This window comes from Hypomesus nipponensis, chromosome 11, assembly GCF_054491055.1.
Source record: "Hypomesus nipponensis isolate SF chromosome 11, ASM5449105v1, whole genome shotgun sequence".
NCBI lineage: Eukaryota > Metazoa > Chordata > Actinopteri > Osmeriformes > Osmeridae > Hypomesus > Hypomesus nipponensis.
The window spans coordinates 4957577-4977173 of record NC_140371.1 but is presented as its reverse complement, the minus strand read 5'-3'; the positions used below and the strand labels follow the sequence as shown (position 1 = coordinate 4977173).

The following is a 19597-nucleotide window of genomic DNA, read 5'->3' as shown; positions in this document are numbered from 1 at the left end:
AAACTATTAATAGCAAAACTTAGTGAGCTTGAAACTGTTTAGAAAAATTAGATAGTATCACTTTATACAGAATAAAAGGTTATGTGTTCAGCATTCCTTGCCTACAGAAAGGGGAAACCTTACCAAATGAACTCAAGCCAACACTAAGCTTATCTTTACAACATGCTTTTTGGTAAGCCTTACAGAGTAAAACTCCAAAGCACACACATACACATGCGAGATCTTTCAGCTAGCTGTTATGAAGGGGAGTTAGCCAATGACAGAAGAAACATGGGACAGTTGCATGTAAATATCATGATTGTGGATGGACCAAAGAACCTGAACCGCAGAAGATTCCTCAGATGCTCTGAAGAGGCTGTTGAATAGACAGACCTGTGAGACACTTGTTCTATACTCTTCTTTATATTTACACACTTTATAAACAAAAAGCCATTGAAGGAAGGTTAAAGGCAGGAAGGATGGAAGTAATGACTTTTTCAATGGAAAAACGTGCATTTTATAAAATAAAAAAGGCACACCATGTTCAATAAAAGTCCGGAATTAAGCCATGACCCGAGTGACAACCTCGACAGAGACATCTTCGTCATCAACGTCTGGGTGATGTGTGCAAGAATCATCTGGAAAGACAGAGAACGGTAATGAAGACGTAGCCAACTCATACATGGGAATACAAATTGGAGAGTAGGTATTCAAGAAGGGGTCTTTAAATTAAGATTGGATAATTATCTAAATTATTTAAGTACTAAACCAAATCATGTAGGCCGACCTTGGGTGTGATTTCAGCATCTTTCTCGTAAGGGAAAAGCAGCTTGACCACATCTTATCTATTAGAAGTGGCCAAATGCCAGTCACCTTTAATCCCTTTCTCAACTGTTTTATTTGTTTCCTGATCGGCCACTTAAATACATATACTTACTAACTTAAGTCCAGACATATGCAGAGCATTAAAAAGAGAACAAAGAAAAAGTCTAAATTAGGGTTGGTAATGAATAATCGATAATCGATTAATTGTCATTAAAAATTCATTCAAATAAAAATCCAAGCCTAATGAATAATCGTTGTATTCCCGCGCATTATGAAAACAACATCTTCCGGTATTTTGCGCGAGCGCAAATTCCAACAGCAGACGAGAAAAGATGAAGCGGGCTAAGAGAAGCGCAGTGTGGGACCATTTCTCAAGAAAAAATGATTAAGTCCACTGCAGTTACTGTGACACTGTATCTATTTACCATAGTACAACGTCTCCTCTAATATATAATTTAACAAATATACATCCAAACGTAAATTCCAGCGAAGCCAGCACCAGCGGAGGCTCCCAGCAGCAAACCATTCAGGCTACACTAGCTAGGAGGACTTGTGATGACAAGCAAGCTAACAAAATTACCAAACGCATAGTTAATATGATTGTCAAAGACATGTTGCCTTTAAGTCTGGCTGACGGTGAGGGTTTCCGAGATCTAATGGGATTTATTGAGCCAGGATATCGTATTCCATGCAGAAAAACATTGACCAACCGTTTGGAGCAACAGTTTGCGGAGAAGAAGGCTGAGTTAAAAAGGAAGCTAGCTACTGCTGACGTCGCTTTAACCACTGACTGCTGGACTGCCTTGACTACGGAGAGCTACATTAGTTACATGCCACTACATTGAGGAAGACTGGCAAGTGAAATCGGCAGTCCTTCTCACAGAGTTTGTCAGAGAGACACACTGCCGACAATTTGGCTGATAAACTAAAGGAATCCGTGGATGATTGGGGGCTAGCTAGCCGAGTAGTTGCTTGCGTGCATGATAACGCCAGGAATATAGTTGCGGCAAATGATCCCACTCAAGTGAGTTGGCAGTCACTCCCATGCTTTGCACATACAGTTAGCCGTCAATGATGGCTTTGCTCTTGACTTGCATAGGTTCATCGCAGCAGCTGGGAGGTTAGTCAAACATTTCAACCACAGCACACCTGCTACCAAAGCATTGGATGAGAAGCAAGGACAACTACAACTGCCAAAGCACTGCCTGATCCAGTTGTGCAAAACGCGATGGAATTCGGTATGTGATATGTTTGAGAGGTTAATGGAACAACGATGGGCCGTCACTGCAGTGCTGTCCGATCGTACAGTGACTAAAATCCAAAATGCCAGAACTCTCGAGATGAAAGACGAACACTGGCAGCTAATGGAAGACTCCCTACCAGTGTTGAAGGCACTTAAGTGTGCTACAACTGTGTTGTCTTCAGAGACGGAGGTCTCAATCTCAAGCACATACCCAATCACCTTCAGCCTGATAAATGTTCATCTTAAGAGTGTTGGAGGCCACTCCAAAATATAAGCGTTCAAGGCCGAAGTGCGGTCCCAGCTGGCCAAACGAATGAAGGTAGGCCTACGTCTGTTTAATAATACATTTATATTTGACGTTCCCTAGAACTACTAACTATTTGTGCATGGGCTATTGATAGACCGGCTCCAATGTTCTCTTTTCTGCCTCTGCAGGTCGATTCGGACAACTTCCCTTCAACGTCGCCCGCAATGATTGCTATGATCTTAGACCCTCGCCACAAACATCTGGGATTTCTCAAGCCTTCACAAAGGTTGTCTTTGAAGAATGCATTACTGGATATCGTGGCTACCACTACTGTTGAACAGATGAATGCAACTGAGAGCGCAAGAGCACTGCCGCAGAGAAGTGCTACTGCAAGTGCCATAGCTGCGCTTTTGGGTGAGAATTACACGGCTCGTCCAAATGATGTAGATGCAGAATTGGATAGCTACCTCAACGACCATCCACCTCCCCTGGATTTAAATCCCACAGACTGGTGGAAAAACAACGCAGAGAGATACCCAAGAGTGGCTAAATTAGCACGGTGCAATCTATCTAATTCTACCCACGACCTCAGTTCCGTCTGAACGAGTTTTTTCAGCTGCCAGACTGACAGTGAATCGACTGCGCACACGCCTTACCCCAGAACACGTGAATATGTTGATTTTCTTGAACAAGAACACATAGATGGGCCTGTGATAGGTAATGTATGCTCGAGTCATATTATACTGGTAGCCTACGCTTAACGTAAAACTAAGTTAAAACTCAATTTTCAAATAATTAGCGTCGAGAATCCTGACATTGAAAAGGATGGATGTAAGTCATTAGGCCGTGTTTATTTCTTTAAAAAATAATTTTCCAATGTTATTATTTATTTTTCAAAGGTCTATTCTGTAGCCAGGCAGTGACGCGTTGCAATTGCTTTCCTTAAAGGGGCAATTGACTGCAAAACCAATTTTACCTTGTCATAGTTGAATAACGACAGTTCGGTGGGTAAAATGAACATACCGTGAATATCAAAGTGCATTGACACCTCTTTCCTATTCAAATCTCAAAAAGAAAAAATTTGGCTGTAAAACGCTAGCTTTTCAACAAAAGCTACCGGTCCTACGTAGGACCGGTGATCGCCTTCTTATTGGCTCTGGTCTGTATCTTTGTCACGCCCCAGAATTTACATCCAGACCAGCCCGAGGTAGCGTCTATCTCCGATACTAGTTTAGCTGCGCACTGCTCTGTGTAAGCTACTTATAAGGAATTACAAAGAAGAATGTTTTGAATTATAACAAGGATATTGAAAATGGACCACGGTCGTAAATGCTGTGTTCCAGGCTGTACAGGGAAGGCTAACACTCACAGTCTTCCCAAGGAGCCAAACATTCAACAGGCATGGCTGCTGTTGTCTATGAGAAGATCCCGGCGAAGTTTGACACTCAATCATTCATTTGCTCTGAACATTTCACCCAAGACAGTTTTGACAACTTGGACAATTGCAAGCAGGATTTGCTAGGAAGCTGAACCTGGAAAGAGGTGCTGTTCCGACCGTATGCTCATTGCAACCGCTTATAAGGACAGTATGATGTTGTGCTAACAGTTATTAGCAATGCTAACGTTTCCTGTATAATATAGCATACCAGTTAGAATGCTAAATAAGTTTTTACACACATCAAATGACTCTAGCTAGACTAGCTGTGGTCGGCATTAGAAGGGAAGCTTCCGAAAATTGCCAGAAAACGAACAGCAGTCTGGCTTATTGCTAACGCCTGTCTAGATAATATATTTGAAAGAACTGGAGAAAGGCAGGTGCTTGATACAGGATACGGTAGCATTGCTAGTAACTGTTACTAGTAACACCTAGACTGTAGGCATGTAAACAAGTTTAGCTTGCTAACGCAAGAGCATAGGTAGAATGTGTGATAATTTAGCCTAGTTTATTGGCAATGGGGCTAACGTTGATTCATGTTCCTGACTGTGTTTCATTCAAATAAATAACCTGTGTAATGTAAATCTACAATTCACGATGCATGTTTGTCCAGATCTTGGTCATGTTATTTTTCAGCAAGTTATTTAGAGCTAGCTAGCTAACTGAAGCCGAGTAGAATCAGGATATGGTTTGGTTGCTAAGCTGTAGCCTAACGTTCTACCCACCCAAGTCAATCCAGTTTGCTTCAACAACAGAAGTGGAAACAAGTAATGTTATCATTTCAAATGTTATCATTTCAAATGATATATAGTCAATCTGTTGAAAACAGTGTTATGTAGACACAATAGATTTATTTGCGCGTTATTATTTCAAGTCTCCAACTTAGGTGTTTCAGCGAGTGCTGCTGTTGGCCGTGTTGCGTTTTTGCTCCCCAGCTTCACTCGTTGAAAACCAACCAATCAGCGCGCAGCTCATCTAAATATTAATGAGCATACCATAAAAGGAGAAAAGATAGTGTTTTTTCCCGGGAAAATTTCAGAGGATCTGTCAGTGGGCATAGAACAGCACAAGGGCCATTTTTCAACCCAACCAATGTTACATACCCTATTTGGAGACCTTAAGGAACAGTGTGAAATACCCCAAAAAACTGTCAATTGCCCCTTTAATAAAGCTATTTTTTGAGAAATATCAGTCCTGATGTGTGCGTGTTTGACCTTAATGCGTGTGGGGGCGATGGGTCGGGGAAAAACCATGGGGGGGGGGGGGGGGTGATGTCATGTCTTAGCAAATAATCGATTAATTGTTCAATAACGTTATTAATAGTCGAACATGAGAACTCCTGCAAAGTCCCATCCCTAGTCTAAATGTACATTGGGAAAACATTTTCTGATGATGAATGTGCCTAGCTTGTTAGCTGATGAAACTCTTAATTATTAGCCTTTTTTAAATACAAACTTCCACCAAACTAGTTTTAAAGCTAGATAGACTGATCGTGACTCAATCCTAGCTACCTACACACCATATACGGCCCAGACATTTTCAGGTAGGTTAATTGGTCTAGCGTTGGTTAGCTTGCTAGTGCCACTTCAATGATGTTTGCTCGGTGACACATAAGCGGAGCCAAAGTTATTTCCTCACAGATAACTAGTGTTACTGGGCAATATAAGGCTACTTATGACACCTAGACCTACTACTAAACATACAAATTTACTTACCGAAAGCTCTCGGTGTCTGCCTTGCATCCCAAGTGCAGCCACGACGAGTCTAAGGAACCACTTGAACCACACAGCAATGTCATGTTGCCTTAAAAATCACTGAACCGCTATACCGCCAACTGGTGGTATGGAGGCTTTACAGCTACCGAGGCACATATCGTCGCACATGCACACGTACACGAGTTGTGGATTTGTACCACGGCAGACGTGTAGCAAAAGTCACGTGTAAAAAACACAGCCAATTGAGAGGCCAGCCTTTGTGACTACATATTTGGACAAGGTTTTACACATACACAAATCTGAGAGCGCATTTGTGGATCGCGGTACGCATTTGTGGATTGTACACATTTGTGGATCTTGCTGTGCATTCGTGAATCGTGCTGTGGATCGTGCATTTGTGAATCTTGCTGTGCATTCGTGAATACTTTTGCTACAATGATATCCCCATAGAAAACACTCGATTGGCCATTGCTAGCGAAAATCGCTCCTCATTTGCATAAAGTTGAGTCTCACCTTGAATCGCGTCGCCTCGCTACCCACAATGCACCACGCAAGCGATTCGCCTGGCTCCATTGAAAATGAATGGAAAACATGTTGTTGGTCGCATTGCGTCGCTGCAGTGTGAACGTCCCGTAAGGGGTAGGGGTAAGACAGAGAATTGGGATTCGGCCTTACATTATATTTCAATATAACACCTTAAAGGAACATCTTGTCGGCATTCTGATAGATGCACCCTGGTGGCCACAACCTTTTGAAGACCAGCTAAGAATTATACAGTCCTTTACAGTCACCAAAACAGATTTTTACGATTCTGATACCGAACCGGAATGTGGTGTGTAATTGTATGAAATGTATGACAGTTGGCTAGCAATTTCACCAAGCAAATACCCAAGAAATAGGTTGCAGCAGTTTGTCTTTTGACTACACTTGCAAAATCTGCATTGGGACTGAGCTCGAATAGGTTTGGTGACTTTTTATAGTACATAATCACTGTCAATCAAAAGGAGATTGCAGTCTTTCGACAGATCGTCCAATCATCACGCTGAACCCCGCGTTCAGCCCTCTCCAGCATTTACCCCCAGAGATGCTGCGCGTCCGTGGGCGGAACATAATCGCAGCATCAATCCAATGACTGTATAGTTTTGAAGGACAGAAAAAAACTGTTTAAAGCAGCCCCATTGAAGTCCATGGACGCTAGGCTTTAACAGGAAAATGCACTGTGACGCAAGGGGAAAGTATGAGAAAGAAATCAAGTCAGTCGACCTGCTACTATATGTAGCTGCTTCTGAACGAACTGGTCTTCAAGATGAATGTGTTCTAACGCATTTCAAATGTTAACACAATAGTAAATATTTGACCAACATTTTTGTTACATTTTAGGGGAAGCCGAGCTACCCTTGAAGTCTTAAATAAATCTCCACTGGTCACCTAACACACCTACAATAATTTAACAATAAATAACAGTTACACTATTAACAAGTAACAACAAAATAGATGTTGAGTTGGTATGCTAACTAAACCAGCTTCAAACTTTAGCATTTCTTTTGCAGAAAAATGACCATATTTGCCCTCTCTGGCAAGATACGACAATTCCTGAGGGACTGATGTCCGCAAGCTGTCGAACACGGTGCATCCCTCTGCTTTAAGAAGTACCCCGTGTGTCACCGCATGTTTCAATACATCTGACGTGCTTCCCCTTTGCACCCAATTGTTTTGAAACATTTGTTGCATTTTGAGTTGTCGGAATCTGTGGCTGTGAAATATAGCCACACTTTTTGACCGCTTCACTTTAGGCATTTTAAATGCACTAAAATCAAGCTAGCTAAAAAATAGACTAGCAGACCAAGTGTAAAATGTTTACTAGCGATTACATGGAGTAAATGGTTGATATGCTTTTGAGTCTGTTTTGGTGAACCCAGAGGGAAAATATGGCATTTTAAAAGTAGCCTACATTTATGGTAGCTCGCTAACGGTAGACTACAGAGAAAGTGTTTTTTTTTTATTATAACCGTTTTGGAGCAACATATGGAAAAAATTTCAGTTGACACATTAAGTGGAACCGAAATTACTACCGGTTGCGTGGGAATCGGTTCCATAGTGGAACCGGGTTTCGGTTCTAGGGCTGTCAACGAATATTCGAAAATATATTCGAATAGCGGTAAAAAAACGAATTTCGAATGTGAAAATTAATATTCGAATGTAACAAAAAAAACAACCAGCGCAGCGCGTCTGTCTACTTTGCGGGTGGGCGTGCGCCTCAGCGTCACTGGTGACAGTTGATTTCCGTGGAAGATGGCAGAAAGTGCAGAACCCAGCTTGACCGCAGCAGAGGAAGTGACTGTAACCCCAAAAAATCTAAAGACTGATGTCTGGAAATATTTCGGATTTTGGTCAGTTGATGGTAAACTTGTTGAGCCTACAGCTATAGTGTGTAAAATATGTAAGCTGGATTTATTTTACCATTCAACAACTAGCAACTTGAGGCTACATCTCCATGTTTACCACAGCACAGCTCGCTCAGAGCGTTCAATGTCAATTCTATACTGTAAAACTTTAATGTTAATAATATGTTTCAATCTAAATGAAGCCTGCCCTTATTTTGGCAGAACTCAGCATTTGTTTATAGTTGTCGTTCATTTTACACCGCTATGCGCAGAGAACGCGACGGTGCGGGAGAGAGAAAGAAAGCATGTGTGCGAGCGAGAGGCTGCAGTCTTGGCCATTAGTTAATTTACTTATTTTTTGTAGGTAATTTGTCAAATATGTCTAAACTTTAAGCCTACCTACCTACAGTATACAAGTAGTTATGTTTCGTTGTATTATTTTGTCCTGTTATTGACGTACCTGATGCGCAACCAGAAATTCGAATATATGTTTTTTTAAAGGGAATACTCAAACATCATTTTTTAGCAATTTTAACTGCCCTATTCGGTACCCATCCTTAATCCCAAGTGCACAAGTTTAAAGGTGTCCAGAGACCTCAGGAAGGAAGACCAAGCTCAGAAACACATTTCTAACCAAGTTGGCATTGCAGGTGTGTTAGCAGTCAAGTAGATTGGAGGAAGGCAATGTGCTTCTTAGCAAAGGACAGATACAAATTCATTGCCGGCGGCAAGAAAATGGCGTTGTAGTCCAGTTAGAAGTTTTTAAAACTCTACTCTGTACTACACGATTTCCCTGAACTCCTCGTCGGCTGTGCGCTAAACCCAGCGGCGAACGCAACCCAAATTACGCTGAGCCTGAGAAGACCTTAAGAGCCTCCATGATCCATGTTCATCGGTGTAGTCTCCTTCTGCATGATCACCTGAAGAACTCTTCTTCACAGTTCTCCACAGTGTGACACTCTAGCCAGCTCCGGCCTCACGCTGCATGGTCCGTTGCCATTGGAAACAGGTAAAGTACTGTATGTGTGTGTGTATGTACTTTATGCACTATTACCTCTCGTGTATGTCAATTTAAGAGCTCCTGGGACCCTCACTCAGTCAGAGCAATGACCGCATTTTGACTGACGCGCTCTCACACACACACAGATCTCACACACACACCCAAACCCACGTACACACACACATCACACACATGAACACACATGCATCATTTGATCCTGTTATAGCTGCATCTGTCCCATAGGAACAGCCGTCTGTGCTCTGCATCTCACACGTCCAGATAACATGGTCCTCCAGGAACATTTCAGGAGTACTTCAGTTCCCACTTAGAAGTTATGTAACAGTTCTCTTTAAGTTCACTTTTCAGACACAATACCCGGCATGACACTATAATGCTGTATACATAAAAGAATGTTTCCTGGGTTTACTACAAGAGCAGATTTAGTCATTTAAACAGAGTCACTAAGAGGCGCACATCTATACTAAGTTTCACCCTCATGCCCTGGGCATGTGTGTTGTTACACACATACACAGACACTTCCATACACACACAGACACACACATTGTTCCAGTGCTAGGACAAGCTAGTGGATCACAGGGAATGTGTGGAACCCATAGCCTGATGGGATCCTCATCTACAGAGACCAACAGACAGACAGAAGACATCTCCCACCTCAGTACAAGTTAAAAGAGAAAACATTCTCCTCTGGAACAATGTGTCAAACTCAAGGCCTGCGGGCCCGCCACGTCATTTAAGCGGGAGCTTAAATGGTTGTAGCAGCTTAAGGGGTGTGGGGTTTCCACAATATCAAGCTGAATAAAACCTTGGCACACGCCGTCCAATTTCCATGCACAGGTCTCTTTAATTCGTCACATACCCCACATGTCTCTGGTCATATACACCCTTTTATAAGCAACCACACAATCAATTACCTTCGCCACGAGACAGCCTGTCTTGTTGAAGCCGAAAGTGCCTACATGGCTCGCGGTGGATCCAACGGGCTGCCAGATACTTGCCCTCAACCACCACTTACCTCTCCCTGCCGTCTGCCACATGGTGTATTGAAATAATTCTATGCTGCTTTACAGCGTGCATTGACCATAAACTACTCACAATGCATTTCGATTATGTTACGAAAACGTTATGACATCCCGCCTGTAGAACACAGTTTATATACACATCAGTGCTTAACGCAGTTTCAAGTTTAACTATGGGTGAAGGCGAGCATGGTTTGAATGACAGCACTCCAATGCAGCCGGTTCTGCAAAAGTACCCCCTGCGCATTTTCAGCCAAGGTCTTCGGGCATTCAATTCAAGTTGGTATCGCTATCAAACTTGGTTTGATTACTCAGCCAAGCTAGATGCATGTTTCTGTTTCCCCTGTTGACAATTTGGAGCCAGGGGAATCCCCAGGAGCCAATTTGAATCACCTTCACTCAACAAGGTTTTACCAATTGGAAAACGTTTATAATTAAATGTTTATTTTAAATAAAGCTCAAAAAGCTATTCTGCGCTCAACTGAAGACAAAAAATTGCGCTGTGCGCACTTGCATCAACTGTGGAATTCCCTATCTAGCATCCCATTGAACCCAGAATACGTCCTAGATTTGGGCTAATCCCTGAATGTTTAAAATGTCTGGCTCTGCGCCTGATTAACACTTGGATTGATAAGCAGTCTCAAAAATTGTATCAATATAACAAACTAGAACATGCATTTCTTGCTGATAATGCGTTGGAATGCTGATTTTTTTTTTTCAAATGTCTGAAAATACAGAAATGAGAAAATACCCGCAAGCTGAAATTTTTAAAATGTATGATTCACACAAAAGAGGGAGTGTGGAAGCTGAACTGCATCATCTAACAAAGCTCAGTGCTTAAATACAATGCGGTAGTGATGGGAAGTCCGGTTCATTTTACTGATTTGGTTCTTTGAATCTCGTTCAGTAAAATGAACGAATCTCTTTCGAGTCATTTATTGTGAAAGATTCAAGAGAGACTATGGGCAGAATTGAATAGAGTTGTATCTAGACACTTTATTAATATCTGCAACTTTATGGAGGAACACGTTATACTGGATTCATTGAATGAACTACATCTATTTTGTCTGCATTATGTTTATTTACCAAGAATTGAAAGGGCAGTAACAGAATTTAACAACCAGTGGAACAACCACGGCCTGTCCACACAAGGGGGGGGGGGGGGGGCGACTCCTCTTCAGCTGTTGCATACAGGGGTCATGAACAATATAGGAATCCATCCCATTATAAATGACATTTTTGATGACGGTAACTACTATGGCATTGATGAAGAAGGGCCATTGCCTGAACTTCGAACCAATAATAATGTTAGAATTCCAGACATTGATGTAACCATTAATGAGACCACAATGAACAATATTCAACAAGTGAATCCACTTGAAAATGATGGGAACCATGGAATAGATGTGTTTTCTTCTCTTATGCATTTTCTTCTATAAAAAACATGTGAGTTATGTAAGGTTTTGATAAAACATTGTTTTGTTCACTTCTCTTGCAGCTTTCTCAGTGAATTACAAGACAGTTACGTTTAAGTGTTAACATTGTTTTATTAAAAACAAATATTTAAAACTAACCAGCATTTGTTCAAAACATTCTTTTCAAAAAGACAGACTGAGAGACAAGCAGAGACTGAGACAGGCAGTGGGAGAAACAGACACACAAGAGACAGACAGATAAGAGACAGAGGGGGAGAGACAGACAGACAAGGAGAGACATACAAGAGACAGATAACATGAGACACAGGAATAGATACACAGCATGATACTATGTTCACGCTTAATTGCCTAAATTCTAATCGTAGAACAGTATGAATACGACACATAAATGTGAACATTTGTTTCAAACATAAGTTACCTGAGTCAGTTGAATTGCGGTGTAAATATAAGATACATCATGACTCAATATTCTTTTATAATTGAACACCTAACTGCAGAAGGCAACAACATTTTAAGAGGAAGTGGGCATTCAGAAACGCAACTCACAGTTCTGTTCTGGCTGTGGTTCTGCTTGTTACTTTTTTCCTAAACAGAGCATACGTTTATGCCCTGCCAAACCCATATGTGTTTCCTAATGCAAAGTCAAACTTCTCCTTGAACAGTTGGTATGACACATGTAGTGGCAACTTGATACAGTTAAGGCATGTGTTGGCCACAGGGAACATTGGTGTAGAGGAGAAGTCGTCATCTTCTTTATGAATGAACTGGACGGAGGGAGTTGGAGAAAAGCCAATAGGTGGTAACACAGATGCTCCAGTTGCAAAGGACAATATTTTCTGTAGTTTAGATGGCGCTTCTTCCTCTATAAAAACAGAAACACTTTGTAAGTGGTAGTTGGTCCAATTAACATGTATATAAATCAGCTGATACTAAATAAATGGTCAAATAAGAGTATTGTACTTGAAAAAACTGAATAACTCTTACAACCAAGAAAGTCAGTTTAAGTTATAATGTTTTTGTTATACAAGTATGTTTTGTAAAACGAAGAAAAAAATAACACTAAAATATTAAGAGACACATAAGTTGACTTGTACACTAAACTGTCAATTACCTTCTGCATCCTGGAGATAGTGTCTCCAGAAGGTAACAACCATCTCCTCAGCAGCTCTTGTTGCTCCCTTCTGGAGACAGACAAATGCTGAAAACATCATCCACCTGGTCAGCAGTCAGTGTGCTTGGCTCATAGCAGAACAGGGGGCGAAAGCTGTCTGGATGCCTTTGGATTTTTTCGAGAACGCCAAGAGTTTTCAGTCCTTCACAGAATCTGTACAAACAACATGGCATTTTGCTGAATTTATATAGGGTTCCAAATTCACTTGTGCATTGTCAATTTACTTAGTTTTATATTAAAATAATAGATTTTGTAGGTCTATGGGTCAAATTCTGATTGCTATTCTGATTAATCTGACTGCAAACAAACAACACCTCTGAATACCTTTGAAATGGACCTTGAACCCTGTGTATGACCTGGAACATGACAATGTCATGTACCAGCAAATCCCTGTCTCTTATAGATTGCATAGGCCTCAGACATCCTGCATTGGCCAAGTAGTCAAGCAGAGGTGCCTTTGACATTTCAAGTTCCTCAAGGGTTGTACTTTCAGATACCTAGCATCACAAGGAGCATCGGAAATGCTTGTTATGGAGGCTACATATCAGTTTTAACTTATTAGTAAGGACCCAGACACTGGACGTCTGCATAATTACCAATGGTGTCTAAGGGGGCCCTAACTTGTTTTCTTCCACATAGCTACAATATGATAAACAATAAGGAAAATACACTTTGCCGACTACAGTGGTCCGTTGAATAGTGGTGGAATTCAAACTGTAGAAAGTGAGCATTCAGCAATGAGCAGACTGGGCTGGATTGGTACTCCCTCTGTAAATGGAAAAGGGCAAGATAATATTGTAATGTAACCTAATTGTAATACAAGATAACATTTGACCTTTTTGACTTTTTCCAAAAGTTCCATGTCAGCTATGTCTTCTAGCACTGGTTTTGCCGAACCATCAACCAGAAGAGAAAATACTGTTGGCGAGAGGAAGTTTGGTGGCGGGCCGCCATGGACCAAGCTTACAGCAATGGCTCTGCCAGCTGTGTAGTACCGGTCCTCTCTAAGAGCTTCAAAACAATGGGATGAAAGGAAATGTAATATTGATAAATCATGGATTTCATTGTGACATTACATAAATTGTAAATCAGTTCAAAAGCTAAAAGTTGGATGTAAAAAATCCCCATATATTAAAATGGTCATTACCAGCACTGTCGAGAGCCAAGTTCTTGCTGTTTTCTTTTCCCTCAAACATGGGTGACCTGGCCATGGTCTCCATCAGCAGCCTCAAGAATCCCCCCCGTGTCATCTGAGAATTTTACACAGATCATCAAGTTGGGATCATAGGACACCCTTTTGAATCCTCGCATGGCTCCCTCCCAGACAGCAGAGCGATTTATATTAAATTTGCACTGTTGTTTTGAGCTTATTTAGCTTGAAAGTTCCAGCAGTATCTCTTGAACCGGGACCTTTCTGCAAAAAAAAAGTATTTACCCGACATCCTCTGGAATGTGTTCACCAAAACCATCTCTGATGCGTTCCATAACAGTCTGGTGGTCCCAGGCCTTCTGGAATTCAAAGGCACTGAGGATGTGCCCATGTTGGTGTAGCCGTAATTTTGGACCTTGTCTGCACACTATTCCCCATGATGGATTGGGGAGTAATATAACGTCCTTGTTGAAATGGTCATGCTGCTGTGACCGAGCTCTGAAATAAGAATGAAACTCTTAAGACTACATGAAAACAGCCAGTGCACGTTGTCATGCTACCATAGATTAACACAATACAGGTACCACAGTCGTAGAACAACATAGCCTACAAACTTGTACAAATAATAGATATCTTAATTAAGGTCAGTTTGACAAGAGCAAAATACTAACAGTCACCCCTTTTTGACCATCATCTGGCTGTGAACCAATCCTCCAGTTGCCTAACATTATGGGCCTATTTCCTATCGTTCTCCCGCGAATATTTTGGTATTTGCTTGGCAAAATTGCTATCCAATTTTATCGGAAAACTTATACACCACATTCCTGGTTTCAGTTTAACTTAATTCCCACATTTAATTACTCCTTCTAGTTTATTATCGTTCGTTTATTCATGCATTCATAGCTTGCAAACTGCACACGATGGCAATATGAAAGGTAATTTCAAACTCCCGACTACCTTTTTCTACTCATGCCTTTCGATGTCCATGAGCCGAAGTGCTGCTGCGCTTGATAGCGGGGTGCACAGTCTCTCCTGACTGGACCCGCAGCAGACAGTGGCACGCCGCTACGATGCCGGGACGGAAAGAGCGCTGCTAGGTGGTTGTCCAGTGTATCCACACCTGGAGCTGCTGCAGCGATCGGCTGTTGCCGAACAGTTGAGGCATTGGACAGGGTTCTGATTGTCTCCGCTGAGGCCAATGTAGCCGGTGTGTGGTGAAACTCACTCCTCAAGTATCTAACAGGCCACCCGCGTCAGCAAATTGCTAGCTTTTCGTTGGCGTAGTTAGTAGTGGTGGCGCTTGGGAAGTCAGAGGTGGTGAGTTCGACTCCCGGTGGGCCTGTGTACCTCTGATGGAACTTGCAAGACCACGTCTGTTACACCAATATGTTGGTTAATAGCGCCAGTGCTTCGGGTAAATTGCTTGAGGGCTCAACAGCACATGGTTGAGCTGACATCGCTGTACACTTCACTTTAAATCTGAAACGCCTTCCGTTGCAACTGAAACGCCTTCCGTTGCAAATGAAATTTTAATGTGTGTGTGAGAGCATTTCAGTAGTGTGTGTGAGAGCTTTTCATATATGTATATGAGAGCTTTTCAGTAGTGTGTGTGAGAGCTTTTCAGTAGTGTGTGTGAGAGCTTTTCAGTAGTGTGTGTGAGAGCATTTCAGTAGTGTGTGTGAGCGTATAGCTTTTCAGTAGTGTGTGTGAGAGCATTTCAGTAGTGTGTGTGAGCGTATAGCTTTTCAGTAGTGTGTGTGAGCGTATAGCTTTTCAGTAGTGTGTGTGAGAGCATTTCAGTAGTGTGTGTGAGAGCTTTTCATATACATATATGAGAGATTTTCAGTAGTGTGTTTGCGAGCTTTTCAGTAGTGTGTGTGAGCGTAGAGCTTTTCAGTAGTGTGTGTGAGAGCATTTCAGTAGGGTGTGTGAGAGCTTTTCAGTAGTGTGTGTGAGCGTATAGCTTTTCAGTAGTGTGTGTGAGAGGTTATTCCGAATGTCCCTCACGGCCCCTCATACAAAGACTCTTAGAAAGACCGAGTCGGGAAATGAACGAATCTATGCACGTTGTAGTTATGCGTCGTTGCTAACGTGTGCTGACGTTGTGACGTTAGGCTTGCACTGATTCCCTTTGGCGACAAAAGGCACTTTTTGCCACAAAAAGGGGGGTGGGGGGCCCACTTTGAATTTTTGCCATGGGGGGCCCGAAATTCCTGGCGGGGCCCCTGAGCATAGTAGTTAGTAAAAGAGATATTAGCAGCATCTGCGGAATTAGTAGTTGTAGTGTGGCATAACATATAGCAGTATCAATAGTGGTAGTAGTTGTGTTGTGGTGCTCTTAGTCTTCTGAATCGCTTGTCTTGTGTCTCCACTAATCAGCCAATACCAATCACCTGTGTAAGAGACTGGCGCATTTGTGTGGTTGCCACGGTGATGGTGCAGCGGCTGCTAATAGACCAATTACACGGTGGCCCTGAAGTGCAAAAGACCCCCCCTAATATGAGTACATCCCCCAAATGAAAACACTCCCCCCGAAAACGAGTCAACTTCCCGGATGACTTGTTCACCTCCCCTCAATACAAAAACACGCTCCCCCAAATGGAAAACGACATTACATTAACTCAAAAACACATTACATTAACTCTGAACGGAAAGGGTAGGTACTACACTTCAGCACTGATTAGATGCAGTAGGCTAACTAACAAGATAAGAAATTGATCGACAGAAGTACCAAATGCAATAGCCTGACAGAGTTACGTGCACTCGGACATTTGTTTGGCCATCGAAGAATGTAGCAAATAGTACGATACTTAATTAAAGTATTGCGTGTTAAATGTAAAAATCCATAGCCAAACAACTATATCCTGGTCCACGTTACTCTGTCATTGTGGCATTTTGTTCTAGTAGTTGACTATTAGTTCTTTCTTCTGAAAAAATCCTGCTTCCTGCAACTGCGTTTTTAGCGTGCGCATTGTAGCCTCCTTTTTTAAATATTAACGTTAACAGCATATCTAAGATTGTTTCATAGGAATGACCCTGATTATAAGAGTAGTGTCATATGACTCTGAATTGTTAACACAAATGTTTCCTCTTTTCTTCCAACCAAAACGATTAAGTTCATGATAATGACGGAGTTAAGTGGACTAGTTGTTTGGCTATCGATGTTTAACACGCAATTTATGCTGTTGCATTAGTAGCCTATGCTACATGCTTCGATACCCAAATAAATGGCCTGGTGCACGTAACTATGTCAGGCTATGGCATTTTGTACTTCTGTCTATCAATTTCTTATCTTGTTAGTTAGCCTACTGCATCCAATCAGCGCTGAAGTGGAGTACCTACCCTTTCCGTTCAGAGTTAATGTAATGTTGTTTTCCATTTGGGGGAGCATGTTTTTGTATTGGGGGGAGGTGAACAAGTCATCCGATTTGGGGGGAGTTGACTTCATTGTTTTCGGGGAGAGTGTTTTCATTTGGGGGATGTACTCATATTAGGGGGGGTCTTTTGCACTTCAGGGCCACCGTACAATTATCACCCTACGTCTCACAACTGTCAAGCAGGCTCAACTGCGCATGTAGGTTGCAAAAGACAAATTTCTCCCTGGTCTATTACACTTGGAGTGTCGATCAGGTCATTATATATCTCTGGCCACTGGATTGCAGGGCTTGATATTAACTTTTTGAGGCTCTTGGCCTTTGGACAAATTACATTTAAGTTTCACTTGTCTATGCACAAAAGTCATTTGATACCCTTAAATAGCCTGACCAAGTGATCGGGCAAAACTAGCCTGGCTAACGGAAGTCGCTTTCTCAGGCAAATGACGAATGAAACAGGCTTGGTTAAAGAAATCCGAGATGCTGGCTATCTTCATCAGACTTGTATCTACATTAAGCAGTCCTGCCTGACGTTTCTGGTGTAGAATGGAGTGAAATACAGCATTGTGCACACTGCCAGTGAGCAAGTCTGACTGAGGCTAACGTCAAAACAGTGTAACGGGGACACAGTCTCATTCAGATTGCCAGTTTAAACAAATCAGAAAATAATCTGACCAGCTGGCCAAAATAGCAAATTCCCATATCTCTTGAAAGCTGCCCTGCTCGACTTTTTAGATGCAGAATTGACTGTAAAACTGTAAAATTATGAACTTTGTGACATGACGTGAAGACATGGTTGCCGCTCGACTATGCGGTCTGTACCGGGCGACATTCTCACTAAAATTTAAGACTTTCGTGACCCAAATAAAAATTCTGATGCGACAGATCAATGGGTAATCGCTTTCTCTCTTAAAGGCTGTCCTCCTCGACCTTTTTGGTCTTTTTAAATCTAACTATTTGTATAATCTGTGTGGTCCTTTTGCCATTTAAAATGCTATATAAATGCAAATAATTGGTCTATGCACTGAGGGCAGAGAATACCAGAAATTTAGCTAGAATCCACACCTCAAACAAGTTAACCTAGACGCAAAACTATACATCCAATCCAAAAAATAAAGATATTTTCCGAGACTAAAGAATTTATAATACATTACAGTACAATTCTAGAACTATAATCATTAGCTGTATCACGGGCATGGCACTGTCTATAATTCCAGTTATTAATATGTGTGGCAACTTAATCACCAAATGCATCATGGGCACTGTGCACTATATAGCAACGGGAACAATGCTCGTAAGACTTTATAAAGGATGCATGTATTAAAGTTATGTATTGTGCTTATTAAATGTATGTCTTATGAACTTAGAACTGTGCTCAGGCTTAAAGCATTGTGTCTCACACAGGGTGTGGGAAACAGGCTGTATTTTGTGTTGTTATCTCTCCATTTCAGAAGCAACCTTGAATCCGGGCTGAGACAGCACCCGAGCAGGTGGGATGCGTGGGGAAGAACAAACTCCCTGATACATGAGAGAACAAGCTCAACCCTTTTTGATATTTCTGTTTCAAGTGCACTGTATAATATATGCTGGGGCAGGGACAGATAGCCAGTTGGACTTCGTGAACCAACCCAAACTCTGTTGCGGGTAGGAAAACGTAGACAGCTCCAGAGCTCTGTACTTGTTGATTTCCAACTGCTGCATTAAAGCTGATATTATCGGACCTCTGCGACTCCAGACCACTCTTTCTAGAACACATATTTGTGTCATTGAATACCATCATTACATATTGGATTAGACACAAACAATTTGAATCCTTCAAGACCCAAGACTCTGCCGAAACAAGAGATGTCCTTTATATGTCTGTGCGGTCAGAAATACGACTCTACTGGCAGTTTCTAAATCTGGTTGTTTTTGCCTTTTCTGACAAATTTGTCACCAGATTTGCATTGGACTCTATGGGGCGATAGTTGGACTTTGTCTCGCTTTCGTGGGGCTCTGAACAAATGTGTAAGTCTTTTGGATTCCACAGACAACTATCTACGACCAGCACAAAATTATCTATTGATCCAAAAACGAAGCATGAACAGCGAAAATTGTGGCAATACTGGCAAATTAGAAATTTGTTTTCAACAACATCCGAAGCTCCCCTCACAGTAAGCACTCTAAGCGATTCAGTCTGCACTCTAGGCTTTCTCGTACACGCCCATGTAAATCTCAGAAACGGTTTGAAAAAGTAATGAAACATAATCAGTGAAATTGAAAAAAGTTGAATTATTTTAAAATAGTTTATGGTTTTGTCAACGTTTTCAGGTTTAAATGGTGGCTCTAGCTGAACGATTGAGGAAGAAGAAGTATTTGGAAGTTGAAGAAGTTTTAAAAAGTTTGAGAGGATTTGAAAGAAAACTCCATTGGAAACCCATGTTAAAAATATTATGAATATTGATTTATATTAATTCAAGCATAAGAGGTACAAAGCTGAAAAGTCACAGCGCCCATGGCCTGAAACTGCTGAATTTTTTGATAGTTGAACGGTTTTAATAGCTGAAGATTTGAAGGCGCTGAAAGGTGTCGCGGAGGAAATAGAAGAAGAATATGAAGAAG

At 41.6% G+C, this 19597-nt stretch overlaps 1 long non-coding RNA gene and 1 pseudogene across 1 annotated transcript; one reads left to right on the top strand and one right to left on the bottom strand.

Moving 5' to 3' along the window:
* Positions 1-519: 519 nt before the first annotated feature.
* On the top strand, positions 520-3483 carry LOC146267836 (E3 SUMO-protein ligase ZBED1-like; annotated as a pseudogene).
* Positions 3484-11504: 8021 nt separating this feature from the next.
* On the bottom strand, positions 11505-13726 carry LOC146267835 (uncharacterized). The gene is made up of 3 exons (XR_014724664.1): positions 13620-13726; positions 12413-13483; positions 11505-12163 (listed from the first exon to the last, which is right to left on the bottom strand). It is a non-coding gene; the product is annotated as an uncharacterized LOC146267835 (long non-coding RNA).
* Positions 13727-19597: the final 5871 nt, after the last annotated feature.